The following is a 15887-nucleotide window of genomic DNA, read 5'->3' on the forward strand; positions in this document are numbered from 1 at the left end:
GGGACCTCGTAAGTCACCCTATGCAACACTTCCCTGTTCCAGCAGTTGTCTTTATTACTACTGGTGCCACATCTACTTTGAGATACTGACTTTGGCTGGAGGCTGACAGGAGAAGCACCATCTGTGCTTCTCTTCCTCTGGTTGGTGCTGGTTAAGAGGACGTTCCTCTGCACCTTGTAAGGAATAACAGAATCAGAAGATCAGAAGCTGCAGGTGGAGGATGCTAAAGAGGGAAATACCAGCTCTGCTTAAAAAACAACAGCAAAAAAAAAAGATAAAGAGGAGACAATTTGTGCATAAGAGACCAGATTAATATATATTTAATGAATCAAATCAAGAAACACAACCTATCCAAACGTTGATCATTTTTCTCCTGTGCAGACCATGGCAACTACGTCTTTTTCCTCCAAAGTGAAAACAAAACACTATACTGTGGTTTGTTGAGTCAGATGTTTTCAATTGTAACCCCGAGTTTGACAACAGCCCTTTCTTTTTGAAACCTAATTTAAATAGACAGCTGCAGACTGTGGGACAAGGTTCATTTTCTCATTATATTACGCGCGGCAAATCTTTAATTGCAGACACATCACTGAATAAATGCAGCATTCCTCCTCCGTTTGGGAGTCTGACTCATTGTTTGCATTGGCTTTGTGGTCCTTTTGCTGTGTGTCACTCCAAAGGATTTAAGCTCATTTTGCGCTCCGAAGAACGGGAGGAAGCTTTGTTTGCTCTGACAAAATAATCTTTTTCTTCTGCAAATATCTGGCAGCAACACTGGAGATAAGATAAACTGTATACACGAAGCTGGAGACGGTCCAATCAGAAGATGCAGACAGGACTGATGTTTCACTGTGAAAACCCTCCGTCTGTCTGGGTTTGGGCTCAGCCAAACCCGGTTCAATGGTTAGTTAAAACCAGGTTAAAAACTTATATTGCTTAAACAATTAAATCATTTCAAACCTACTTTTTCCTATGCTATCATCTGGTTTAAGTATCTGCAAGGTGAGTGGGGGATCCATCTTGACTTAATGTCACATAACACCACAAGGAAACTCATAAAAATAAGTAAAAAAAAAAAAACTTCAGTTCTACTTATTGCAAATTAAATAATATTAAAAGAAATAACTTCCCCACTGATCAAATGCATAAAAAAAAAGGCTAAATGACAGACTATGCTTCGGCGATGACGAAATAAATCCCTCTAAAGGCTGTTTCCACACTTTTACCGTTGAGCGGGGGCCATGTGTGCTGCACCTTTGACCTGTGAGTGTCTCGCCATGACCTCTGCGACACGTGGCCGAACTGCGGCGCTCTTTAACAGATCCCTGAGCAATTTTCGCAGTGACAATCTGCAGAGACACGCTGCAGATTGTCACTGCAGCAGGAATTAAAGTGAATGAATGAACTTAGTCACAAGCTGTTAAGCCTCCCATGGTCCTTTGTAAATGGGCAAGCTCCACTTCCTTGCTTCGTCATATTTCTCTCCATAATCCAATATAAAGTGCGTGTGAAGCCACTATCAAATGGCCTGTGGCACTTCTAATAACCTTGTCAGCTTTATTACATTTATGGCCGACTTTTATCAAATAAGCGACATGCTTATTCCTTCATGTGATTACAGTGGGCTGTTGAGACAAGGACCCGGGTCTAATGTTTCCTAGGAATCTGACGCTTTATCACCATTCTTGTTCTTCTCCAGCTGCGTGGTGTTATGTGTCTCATCTTCCCTTGCGTGCCTGTAAAGAAATAATCTTTTTATGGGTTAAATTCACACCAGTGCCCGGCCCCCCCAGTTCCTGCAGCTTCATCCGCTGCTGTCAAGTAAGGAGTAAAGATTATTTCATCTGAACATCAGCAGTCTTTAAACTCTGGCTGTAATTTCTTTGGAGAGTGGCCCTCAGGAAAGGGTCCATTGATGAGGAGAATAATAAGATCTAGTTAGTGCTCCACTTGGTATTCAGTTTAATAAACCCCTCGAATCAGCATGCAGGAGCCGTGATACAGCAGGGCAAGCTGTCTCTGAGAGTATTTTTCAACCTCTCTTAATTTTTTTTGTCATTCTTAATCTCTCTCGGTTCATGCATACTGTAATGATCCCCCTGAGCGCTCCTCGTGTTGCAGCAGAATTCCCAGCCCGGCTGCGTTGTGGGTTTGTCTCCCTGCAGGAACGCTGTGTGACGATAACGAGGCTTTCTCACTCCTGGGTCGGTGTTTTTGTTCAGAGACGTGAGCATCCGCATTTTTTTCCAGTTCTCTCACAGAAACATTTTTTTGTTGTTTTTTTTCTGTTCGCGAAGCCACCGGCCCGTGCATCTGACGCCTGACCCTGTGGTGATGTTGTCACCCCCTCATTAGACCGCGGCTGCCTCATGGATCCTCGCCCAGCCCGGCCCTCGGGCCAATTTTCCCGCCCGGTCTTTGTTTGGAGCTCTAGAGTTTGGCCAACGGAAAGCAAGCAGCGGTCCAAACCTGAGCAAGATGCGTGTTGTTATTTCAGGCAAATAAAAACAGGAGAGGGAGGCGGCCTGCTCTCACCAGCAACAATATGGGAGAGTAATGAGACACTCGGCTTTGTTGCAGCAAAACAAGAAATGAAAACAGAGGGCGCCTCAGAAGGGTTTTTCCTCTGATGAAATTGCCTTTAATGATCCAAAATCATCCAAGAGGGGGCGGTATGACATTTAACCGAGCTAAGTCAGATCGTTACAAGTTTTTTTTTTTTTTGCAGAGGATTGTTTTCAAAGCAGACTCCTCCCATCCTTCAACCAGACAGCAAAACAATAAATAAAATAAAATACTTTCACTCTAAATTACCCACTAAGGACAAAAGATCTATTTATGTGAAAATATTCCTGCGATGTTTTCATAGCTCTGCATTCCTTTTGATGCTTACTGGGAGCCCCACTGTGTGTTAAATCCTCCGTGGTGCGAAGCTCTTTGAAGAACTCCAGCTCCAAAGTTTATATGTATACAGTAACTTGCAAAAGTATTTACAGTCTTCCCAAGAAGCCTTTTATTTTGGCTCCATCAATCGTCCTATTGCCTCAGACCAGCTTCCCCACAGCATAATGTGACCACCACCATGTGTCACCTTGGGGAGGAGGGTATGTGCAGTGTTAGTTTTATACTGGATAGTGTTTTTTTTAAATGTAGGTCTAAAAGTGTAGTTTTGTTTTGGTGCCAGCTGACCAGAACAACTTCCTCTACATCTTTAGGGAGTCCATAAACCGTAAAGCAGACTACTGATGACTTTCTTCCTTAAAGATAATTCTGCATAACTAATAACTTTCTTGTCAACACATTCTGCCACTCTTCCTCAGAGTTGCATAGGTTTCTTGGTTGCTTTGAAGAGGAATCGTCTCCTCATCCTGTCTGTCGTTCCAGATTCTTCGAATCTGTGATGCTGCTGACCGAATATCGCCCGCGAGACATTCACAGCTCTGCTGTCTAACTTAACTCAAACTTCTCCAAGACTTTCTCCCTGACATGCCTGCTGTGTTCCTATTTGTGTATTTTACATGTTGCTATTTGTTCATTAATGTTCTCTGTCAGTCCTCTGGGAACTTCGCTGAACATCTGGATTTCTAACGAGATTAAGCAACACTCAAAGTTCTTACCAAAATGTGTGACTTCATCTATGAGTATCAGCGTAAGCAAAGCTCAGCACAAATGCTGCAACACTTTCTGGATTTCATTCGTAAAAACTTTGAAAGCACTGTATCCTGTTCCTTCCGTTTACTTGCTAAACACACAGATTCCTGTAGAACCAGTGGTGTCTGTGGTTTAAATGAGACAAAACCTAAAAAAAATTACGGGTTGCAGATATTTCTCCAAGGCGCTGTAACACACACACACACACACACAGTCATCTTTATGTCCAAACCCCACCTTCAAAACTGATCCCCTTACTGCCTCCTTCACTGCCGGCCAGCCTCATTAAGCCCCAGATTTATTCCCTGAACCTCACGCAGAAGCCCGTCTTTTTGTTTTTAGAATTGAAGCGCTGTGTGTGTGTGTGTGTGTGTGTGTGTGTGTGTGTGTGTGTGTGTGTGTGTGTGTGTGTGAACAGGATATAAAGTGTGAGAGATGGAGGTCATCACTCAGCCCTCCTGACAGACTGAATCCCTGTGAAAACACCACCACCGCCTGCCTCTCCCAGCACAGCTGTTATTGGTGCAGTGACACCTCTGAGCTCACACAGGCTGCATGAGATATCAGGTACGGGGCTGAAGTTATGCAAGGGCATGTGTGACAAAGGAAGCCATTTTATCTCAGAGGTGAATCTCATCGCTATTCCTTGCACTCTGTTGGGTGCGAAGACCTGAGTCTCCACACTTTGCCTGCGTGACCTGCAATTTGTCTCAATCAGAAGCCCCCTCCGGTGGCTAATAAAAACACATCTGTGATTTTTAGTCGTAGATGCGCGGTGTTTCTTCCAAAAGGCTGACGTTGATATGTCTGTTAAAACCCCAGAACGAAGCACAGGGCACCCACCAGGCAGAAAAATGTCTTTTATAGCTTGTAATTATTTATGGTTGCAGGAATCAGTCCTCTGCTTCCAGCTGCATGTGTGTGAGTGATGCTCCAGTTGTTATATAACCTTATGGCAGAAAGAGGAGGGTAGATCCACCCTCTTGACATTAAAATTTGGCAAGGCGGTGCATGAAGAGCTGAGGGGAGATTCTTGCTGATAATTGGACTGTGAAGGATTTTTTTTTTTTTCGTTTTTATGCCGCAGACTCAGCCCACTCCCTCTCCGCGTCTCGCTTCTTCTCCCCTTAGACGATGAAGGTGCATCCCTTTACTGCTTGTTTATGATTCCTTCTTGTTTTCCAGCCAGAATCAGTAATATGGAATATTTATTTATATGCTGATTTTTCAGTGCGATAAAGAGTGAAAAAAATAGAAAAAAAAAAAAAAAAAACACCGGCAGTCTCAATTTTAGAAGCTATTTATGTGATTATTTGTGAATCAGAAATAATCCCTTCATGTTGGCTTGATTCCAGTTTTTAAAATTATGTGCAACATCTTGGATTCATCCAACATTTAGATTTATTTATTTTTTTGGCATCCAAATATTGAAGCTTCCTTCCATTTACGGTTTGCGTCAGTATTATTGTGGGAAAATGAGCAAGATATAAAATTAAGAACGGAAGAAGACATCAGTCCTAGATAATTACAGCAGATAAAATGTCTTTTTGCAATAGAGCTATATCTCCTATAGGTCAAGTTTCCAGTTGTTTTGGAGCTTCATGTTTGGTGCTAAAATAAAATTCCTTCAAGATGTTTCTGCTGAAAATAGTAAAACAGTTTCAGAACTCCAGGAAACATTGAGCTCTTTCAGTTCACAAAAAAAGTCTGAATGGTTGCAAGTACAATATTTTAACAAACAATGGACTAAAATATAAGCCGAATGAAACCACAATCAAAATCGGCTTTATTGACCAAGATTGTGTGCACAAACAAGGAATTTGTTTTTGGTTTCCAAACACACACGAACATGAAGTATAATAAATATGTAAACCTGAGAGGAAATACGAATAAAGGGACAAAGTGTTTGTGTGTTTGATGGCATTTTTGTACATAAAGAAAGAAAAACAGGTTTGTTCAGTTCCAAAATGCTTATGTTGTTTTACAGCAGAGCAGCTGACTGTTCAGGCTGTAGGATGCTCATCAGAGGCAGCCTGAGGGGAGAAACTGTCTCTGTGGCAGCTGGTTTTTGCAAATAGCGCTCTGAAGCGCAGGCTTGAAGGTTCACACAGCTTGTGTCCAGGATGTGTGGGGTCTGCAGACATGTCTGCTAACCCTTTTTCAGATCCCAAGCCTAAACCAAACCCCACAGTGATGGATGTGTTTGAGACAGACCGGGCAACAGCAGTGTAGAAGAAGACCAGCAGCTTATTTGGAAGGATTTGAAGAGCGTACTGCCTGTGGCTAATCAAGAAGTACAGCCTGAGCTGAGCCTTCGTCTGAACAGCGTCTGTGCATGAAGATCAGCTCATGGTCAGGGTGAGGCGGCATATAGGAGGTGAGGGGAGGCAAGAACTCACCAAGAAATTAAGACAGAACCTACGTAGAAATTATAACTATAAGGTGAGAAGACATCTACTGATGGATAAGACTACCTGAAAGTTGGTAGTCTACGCAAGCCTGACATTCAACATCTTTGTGTTTCTCCTGTTGAGAATTTGCTCCACATGTACTTTCCAGATCTAAATGAAGCCACCTCTTTTTGCCTCTTGTTTCTCTGTGGTCTTGGTGATGGACCGACATGCTGTGTTGGGTTTTCCTCATCTCTCATCTGCAGACATGAAAGGGTCAAAACACGTTAGCTGAACAAAGTGTGCAAAGTAAAAAGAACGCTTCACTTCTAATTGGACGATCTTCTTTTCCACATTTTCCTTTTAGCATAAAACTTAGTTTTGTTTACACGCACGCACACACACATGCTGGCAGCATAATGCTGGCATCAATGTTTAGAGTGAAATAAGGCCAAATTGCATCCGTGTCTCACACATTTCCAAAAAAGCTTGTCGAGGCAAATGTCATCACACAACCATAATTTGCATCAAGAGGTGATGAAACAGTGACTGGTGATGATGCCAGCTCACGTAAAGTGGCACAACTGGATCAGGCTTCAAAGGAAGCAGCTGGGAGCAAAATTCCTCTTCCTACAGCATTTCAGGCTGAAGAACATCTGGTGCAGCAATATCTTCTATATGTAGCCTGAACTGTTTCCACTGAGAAGCTGCTGTACTTTGGATTTATGGCCATCGTTAGCTTTTGCTTCTCGTTCTCTGGTAAAAGAACCACTGGAGGTTATTGAGCTGCCTTTAGTGGCACTCAGACATTTTTATTTGACTGGCCAGACATCAATATCCAACAGATTCTCACTCCCAACTCGTCACATATTGACGCTTGGGCAGGTACCCTCGGCGTCACATGTTGACGCCGAGGGTACCCCCTTCGCGTCAATATGTGACGTGAAGGGTTCCCTCATTGAATGTTGTACCGTTCCCTAAGCGTCCGATACTGACGACTTAGGAACGAATAAGATGACGTGTCTATTCTATTTTTTTTAAAACCTTTATTTACAATGTATGTGCTAGTTTGAACAGGATATTAAGAATATTTACTACAAATACATGTATCGGTCATAAAATTTTAATTTGGTATTTAAAAATAACTCGGTAAAATATAAAACCGGAGGGTTTTTGTTGTGGTTGTTGTTAGGTTGATTTAAAAGCCTTTTTTTAGCTTGATATAAAATCCTTTATTTTAAATTTACCAATTTTTTTGAGTATGATATCAATGAATTACACCAAATAAATTTAAGAAAAATTAAGATTTATTTTCTTTTGTGATTGCATGCAAACAGTTCTGTAGATGTTTTAATATTTTTGATTGAAATAATAAAAATAAGTACGGATCCCGCAAAAACCCAAGAAGAAGAAGAAGACGCTGACGTCATCGCATGCAACACTTGCACCCCGGTGAGTACAAACCTGAATCTGTCCAAAATGTTTTTGTACTATAAAACAAAACAAAAAATAACTAGAGTGTTATGTTTTAAAGTTGCTGATTGCAGTTTTAGGACTTAATGGCAGTCGGACTGTGCCGCGAATGGTTGAAGACATTTAGACACGTTTGTAACATATATAAAAGAAATTTACCGCAAGAAATGGGCGGGAAGCTAGCTACATTAGCCTCTTGGAGTCCATAAGCTTCAACTGAACCTGCACTCATTTAATTAGCCATGATAGAGTCACAGAATTCTTTATAGTCATGCTTGTTGTAAAATTTGAGGATCGATATAAACACCAGTGACCCTAGGCTGTGATGATCCTTAAAGTTTTGTCTATGAGCCCTTGTCTGTTTGCAGCTAGGCCATTTACTTCAAATAAAAAGGAACTTGGATCATTACAGGCAAAGATCTCTCCACCTGTCTATTTTGTTTATTGCTGTTGCAACTTATGAAGAGAAATCAAGACCTTCCGAAATCTGAACATTTCTTTTTTTTTATGTCAACAGGTTCTTCTTTGATCTCATCACCTCACGTATATTTCTGCTCTTTTATATAGCACCCACAAAAGGCACTTTCAAGAGCCACATCTGTCTTATCTGTCCATCATCTTTGTGTCCTTAATTTGTCTATTCTTAACTTAATTTGTCAACAGTACTGTTTTCTGTCAGTCTGTTTCTCCATCTGAAGTCTTTGTTGTTGTTGTTTTTATGCACTTTGCCATTGTTTTTTAAGTATGACACGCCCCAAATTCAGGCCATGCCCAAAGTGTCAAACGCCTAACCAGGCAAACAGAAAAACTTGTTTTGTCTGCCACCAGAGCCTTTCCACCAAAAAAAAATCTAAAAGAAAAGGCGCAGATTTTTGACGATCAGTGGAGGGAAGCTGTTTTAAAGAACAGAAACGTTTCCAGAGTAATAGATTCAGCACAAATCGCAGTAAGTATACATTTTTAGACTGAAAAAGTTCTGTTAATGAGCAAAATGTAACCTGTACTCCTCTTGTTAACTTAAAAATTATTCTCTGACTTTTCCATATGAAGATGTTGAGATGTTAACACCACAAAGCACACATGACTTTGAAAATATAAAATATTTTATCAATATGTTGCTAAAGATGAAAAACAACTGCTCTAATAGGATGGTGTGTTTAAGTAATTTGTTACATGTTCTTATCAATTGCAGGTCTGCAAACTCCATGCTTTAGGCTTCAAGCCCATTTTATTTTTCGCGAAGGAAGAATCATCTTCAAGCAAGTGGGTTGCAGACATAATTACACATTTGGAGACCACGGATACTACGAAGAATTTTTTGGATAAGATGCAGAGGGCTTATGAGTTTCTCCTCTCCAGCTAGAGGTGGGGGTCACCCTGGACAGGTCGCCAGTCCGTCCAGGGTGGCGACCAGGGCAACACAGAGACAAGACAAACACCATGCGCACACACACTCACACCTAGGGACAATCTGGAGAGACCAATTAACCTGACAGTCATGTTTTTGGACTGTGGGAGGAAACCGGAGTACCCGGAGAAAACCCACTCATGCAGAAAGACCCAGGGCCAGGAATCAAAACCAGAACTTCGTCTTAATGTACATTTCTGTTATACCAACTTCAAATTCTCAATTACCGTATTTTCCGCACTATAAGACGCACCGGATTATAAGGCGCATCTTCAATGAATGGCCTATTTTAAAACTTTTTTCATATATAAGGCGCACCCCATTATAAGGCGCATAGAATAGACGCTACAGTAGAGGCTGGAGTTACTTTATGCATCCACTAGATGGAGCTGCTCTACAGGGAATATCAACAAAACAGTCCGACTCCGGTCTAGGAGAGCCTCCTGCGATTGGGCCGGGGCGTGGCCGGAAGATGGTCACCCTTCTCCGTTCGCGCATAGCATGTTGGTGGAGAATGACCTGCAGACGACCTGATTATAGACGGTCGGTAGGTAGATAGGTCAGTCAAACTTTATTAACAAACCAGCATCCTGACAACTATCCCAGCATGCACCGCGCGCTTCTTCTTCGATGGGCGAAAATGAAGTCGGCGGCTGCTTACCGTAGTTGCTAGACCTGTTGTGGCTCAATATTGGTCCATATATAAGGCGCACTGGATTATAAGGCGCACTGTCGGCTTTTGAGGAAATTTAAGGTTTTTAGGTGCGCCTTATAGTGCGGAAAATACGGTAATAATGATGCTTGTCTTGACCTTGTATGTGAACCTGTGGACAAGTACACAGTATTTGTTAGTTAAACAGTAAGTTTAACTAACTGTCCTGAAATCATAAACCAAGCCTTTGCAAATTTTACACAAGTGGGGAGAAGGAAAAGACACGGCTGGAGATGGAGATTAACAAAGATAGCGACAAAGCTTACCCACTTTGTTGCTATCTTCATTGATTTTTTTCCAGACTCTTCTACCGACTGTCAAAACAGCTAGTGATATATGTAGCAACTCTTATTGAAGCAACAATAAATCAACCTCCTCTTCAAATCTCCTTGCACTCCAGCCTAAATGTGAAAATAAAAACAATGTTCAACCGAACTGTGCTGGATTAGCACCGGTTGTTCGCGCAAAATAAGAGAAAGAAAATTATAATAAAACTGGTTATAAAAACCCACAATGATGGTAAAAACTGAAAAATGACACATTAACAAACAACAATAAACATCATATAGTAAAACTTCAACATAAACAACAACATCAGTAGAGAAAACAAACATATCGCAGCAGTGAACTTTCCTGACTTACCCACAGCAGCGCAGAACAACGCTGTGAGGGAAAAGGGGGAAGCAGAGATGCTATGAGGGCTGGACTGAGCTACGGAAGCCCAGGAGACACAAACAAGGCAGAGTGGAAAAGGCGACCCCCGCAGGAAGAAACAAATAACAATAATAAGATAAAATTCACAAATTCTCAATATAAAATGAATTAGAAATTATAATTTGAAAAAAAGTACATTTGTAACTCTGTTACATACAGAAAATGACACGAAAAAGACCAAATTATTACAGGGACAGACATTCAAAGACAGTCTAAAAATACTGTGAGGTAAATTTGAATACCTATATCCTCATAACTACATTAAATATCTATATCACATGCCATGTGACTATTAAAGCTTAGTCACATGACACAGATTGCCGTCTGTAAAAGCAATAACCTGCTAATCACCTGCCTCTGATTGTTCTCATTTACATACAGGCAGGGGGGAAAGTAGTTTTAAATTATTGGGGGTACTATGACCAAAAAAATAATAAAAATAAATGCTTCTTTGCAGATTAATTTTTTGCGATGCGATAAAAGCTGGGTAGCATTCATTTGAACATTGATTTTTTGTGTTCTTTAATAAAGTTACGAACGTTTTGATGAGCCAATCAGAGGAGGACGTGCGGGTCTCAGCCTCCAAGCGGCGTTCAGTTTGTCACCTAATGCCGAGATCGACTCAAAACCTTTCACGATCGACGTATTGCACCGCTGCTCTAGCAAAGCACGAACAGTTCAGAAACAACATGACATGGGGAAAAGAAGTTATTTATTAACTGATGAAGTCGTGTTTTAGATTGTTCTTGAAAACCTAATCAGTAACGGCTGCACAGTGAACCCATTCATTTTTTACAGCAGACAGCCGCTCCCATCTTTTGCAGGTACTACGTACCCCCGCTAAATCTTTTAGAGGTACGCAGTACACTACCGCACGCCATTACTTTCACCCCTGCATGCAGGACTGTCCTCCAGGACGCAGCAGGGGCAACTCCTCTTCCTCCACCCCGCAGAGCGCTAGTTTCCGACCTTACGCCTCATGCGGGAAGGTGTAAGTTTTTGGTGGTTTTTTTTTTAAAGACAGTCTTTTTTTGTTTTGAAAATATATTTATTACCTTTTGTCCTCCGATTATTAGTTTTTAAATAATTACAAAAATTGACATGAAAAAGACCAAATTATTACAGAGGAACAACATTCAAAGACAGTCTAAAAGTACTGATGTAAATTTGTATATGTAGTTCTACATATCTACATCATATATCTATATCACATGTCATGTGACTATTAAAGCTTAGTCACATGGCACATATTGCCGTAAGTAAAACAGTGATTCTTGAGAATAAATAGGTCCTACGGATAAAGCACAAAATTTGAATGAAACATATACAAAATATTATTTTTTTAAATATCTGACTAAACTAACCTGGGTCATGTGAACACAACAATGTATATTTTCCTTGTGTTTGCTGAATTATATATTTATTATTATTTTAAACAAGATCCCTTGTCCCGGAGCAGGACTCAATACATTATAATAGTTTAAAACAATTAAAGAAATACTAAAATGATATATTATGACAATTAAGTATAAGTATTAATATAAATAATTATAAAAGTATCGATAAGTTGAATTAAAAATCATTTTTAGATATTTTCCATCTCCGTTGAAATTTGTCCCTAGTTTTTGTCAACACCGTTAGACATGAAAAGAAAGTAAAAGCATCAGGCATTATTGGGGGGCACCAGAACATCTAAGGACCCCATGACCTCTTCCTTTCTCTTCCTTTGCGAAGAGCGCTAATTAGCTCTGGTTAGCTTATGTTATTCTTGAGTTTTTTCTTCTGTTTTATTCCTAAGTTGCTCGTCACAACCATGATGTGTCACCTCCATAACTGACAATTTACAAAACTTTGATGAAATTTTGTGAAATAAAAGCTTAATTTTGGTAAACTGTAAAGATTTCATGGACCTGACGTGCTACAGTATGGCCTCCTTCAGAATAATATCATATAAATTGAGGTAATTTGGCATTTTGTGAACTCCGTCAGATGTCAACTCCATCAGAGTTTTTGGGACTCTTTCAGTGAAATTGTTGTAAAATCTCACATAAATGTGCAGTTGAATCAGGTTAATGTATTTTACATAAATTGCATTACTTCACATGTATCAAGTTTCTCATTTTACAGTTTGTCACCACTTTCAATTCTGTCAACTCCGTCAGATGGACTTTTTGCTGTTTTTTGTTTTAAATAATATTTATTTTGTTTCTTGAGAAGCAATTGTCTGTAAAATGAGTAAAAATAAGACTAATAGGGTATTTTAAAAATCATTTTATATTTATTTTTGTCAGGTGGTGATGACAAAGTTCTGGGTCAGGTTGATTAAAAATGTACTTTTTTTAAAAAATGTTGCAACTGGGAGCCTGCACCTTAGCATCTTTACATTTCCTAAACATTATTTGTCATATTTGCATACATAAGGTTGAGAAATAATAAAACATAAAAAAATTGGGAAAATTCAAACCTATTTTGTCCCTATTCTCAAGAATCACTGAAAAGCAATAACCTGCTAAGCCAATCACCTGCCTCTGATTAGTCTAATTTACATACAAGTCTGCCCTCCAGGACGTGCAGCGCCACTGACGCAGGGGCAACTCCTCCTCCTCCTCCCCCCCGCAGAGCGCCAGTTTCGTACCTTACGCCTCCTGCGTGAAGACATAAGTCTTTTTTATTTATTTTTTAAAGACAATAAAGTTTGTCCTCCGATTATTAGTTTTTAAATAAGTCCGAAAGTCCATGCTGGACGAACAAAAGCAGGTCTGTTCGAAGACAAACATGATGAGTATCCCGCCCCTCTTTATTTGCAGTTGGCCTGTGATGATTGGTTGATTTGTATGACTGACAAATGGAGATAGGAAAAAAAGAAAGTTGGCCAATCTGAGGTATGAGAGGAAAAAAAAAAAAAAAAGGGTCCCATCCAGGGCGGGAACGGCTGACTCTGGAGCCCCGCAACGCTCCCCGAGAGTCAGCCCATGCCGCCGGGCCTGGCGCTACCGCAGGAGAGGCAACTCCTCCGCCTCCCATCCCGCTGAACGCCAGTATCCTACCTTACGCTTCTCGCGAGAAGGCGTAAGGTATGGGGCTTATCAAAAAGCCCCGGCGCTAAACCTTTTCCCTTTCGTCTCGTTGTGAACGAACTCTCATGTTCAGTCTATGCTAAGACGGACAGACTGAGAGAGAGGTAAGGACAGGAAGGATAAACTGTTCGATCCTAAGAACCTGTCTAACTGCTTCGTTCTGGAAGACGAAAATAAGTTTAGTGACCAAATGATCGTAGAAGACCTACATTCAAGGACTCTGGTTCAGTCGCTCATTGACGTCAATGTGTGACGTGTGATTCGGGCTTTGAATTTGCCACCGAGGATCACGTCATCAATGACGAGCTGAGAGAGTCACGTGCACTATGAATGTAGGTCCTTTTCCTATTTCATCTTGTTGTGTAAAGCCTGTCAAAATGAAACGTGTCAAATAAAATAAGCTTTTACCAGCTTTATATGAGCTGAACACGCTCCCTTATAGAGAGAGAACGTTTATATCTGATGAGTTTTCAGTTTTACAAAAATTGACATGAAAAAGACCAAATTATTACAGAGGAACAACATTCAAAGACAGTCTAAAAGTACTGATGTAAATTTGTATATGTAGTTCTACATATCTACATCATATATCTATATCACATGTCATGTGACTATTAAAGCTTAGTCACATGGCACATATTGCCGTAAGTAAAACAGTGATTCTTGAGAATAAATAGGTCCTACGGATAAAGCACAAAATTTGAATGAAACATATACAAAATATTATTTTTTTAAATATCTGACTAAACTAACCTGGGTCATGTGAACACAACAATGTATATTTTCCTTGTGTTTGCTGAATTATATATTTATTATTATTTTAAACAAGATCCCTTGTCCCGGAGCAGGACTCAATACATTATAATAGTTTAAAACAATTAAAGAAATACTAAAATGATATATTATGACAATTAAGTATAAGTATTAATATAAATAATTATAAAAGTATCGATAAGTTGAATTAAAAATCATTTTTAGATATTTTCCATCTCCGTTGAAATTTGTCCCTAGTTTTTGTCAACACCGTTAGACATGAAAAGAAAGTAAAAGCATCAGGCATTATTGGGGGGCACCAGAACATCTAAGGACCCCATGACCTCTTCCTTTCTCTTCCTTTGCGAAGAGCGCTAATTAGCTCTGGTTAGCTTATGTTATTCTTGAGTTTTTTCTTCTGTTTTATTCCTAAGTTGCTCGTCACAACCATGATGTGTCACCTCCATAACTGACAATTTACAAAACTTTGATGAAATTTTGTGAAATAAAAGCTTAATTTTGGTAAACTGTAAAGATTTCATGGACCTGACGTGCTACAGTATGGCCTCCTTCAGAATAATATCATATAAATTGAGGTAATTTGGCATTTTGTGAACTCCGTCAGATGTCAACTCCATCAGAGTTTTTGGGACTCTTTCAGTGAAATTGTTGTAAAATCTCACATAAATGTGCAGTTGAATCAGGTTAATGTATTTTACATAAATTGCATTACTTCACATGTATCAAGTTTCTCATTTTACAGTTTGTCACCACTTTCAATTCTGTCAACTCCGTCAGATGGACTTTTTGCTGTTTTTTGTTTTAAATAATATTTATTTTGTTTCTTGAGAAGCAATTGTCTGTAAAATGAGTAAAAATAAGACTAATAGGGTATTTTAAAAATCATTTTATATTTATTTTTGTCAGGTGGTGATGACAAAGTTCTGGGTCAGGTTGATTAAAAATGTACTTTTTTTAAAAAATGTTGCAACTGGGAGCCTGCACCTTAGCATCTTTACATTTCCTAAACATTATTTGTCATATTTGCATACATAAGGTTGAGAAATAATAAAACATAAAAAAATTGGGAAAATTCAAACCTATTTTGTCCCTATTCTCAAGAATCACTGAAAAGCAATAACCTGCTAAGCCAATCACCTGCCTCTGATTAGTCTAATTTACATACAAGTCTGCCCTCCAGGACGTGCAGCGCCACTGACGCAGGGGCAACTCCTCCTCCTCCCTCCCCCCCGCAGAGCGCCAGTTTCGTACCTTACGCCTCCTGCGTGAAGACATAAGTCTTTTTTATTTATTTTTTAAAGACAATAAAGTTTGTCCTCCGATTATTAGTTTTTAAATAAGTCCGAAAGTCCATGCTGGACGAACAAAAGCAGGTCTGTTCGAAGACAAACATGATGAGTATCCCGCCCCTCTTTATTTGCAGTTGGCCTGTGATGATTGGTTGATTTGTATGACTGACAAATGGAGATAGGAAAAAAAGAAAGTTGGCCAATCTGAGGTATGAGAGGAAAAAAAAAAAAAAGGGTCCCATCCAGGGCGGGAACGGCTGACTCTGGAGCCCCGCAACGCTCCCCGAGAGTCAGCCCATGCCGCCGGGCCTGGCGCTACCGCAGGAGAGGCAACTCCTCCGCCTCCCATCCCGCTGAACGCCAGTATCCTACCTTACGCTTCTCGCGAGAAGGCGTAAG

This window comes from Poecilia mexicana, unplaced genomic scaffold, assembly GCF_051168715.1.
Source record: "Poecilia mexicana isolate PSO_F unplaced genomic scaffold, ASM5116871v1 scaffold_7, whole genome shotgun sequence".
Lineage (NCBI taxonomy): Eukaryota > Metazoa > Chordata > Actinopteri > Cyprinodontiformes > Poeciliidae > Poecilia > Poecilia mexicana.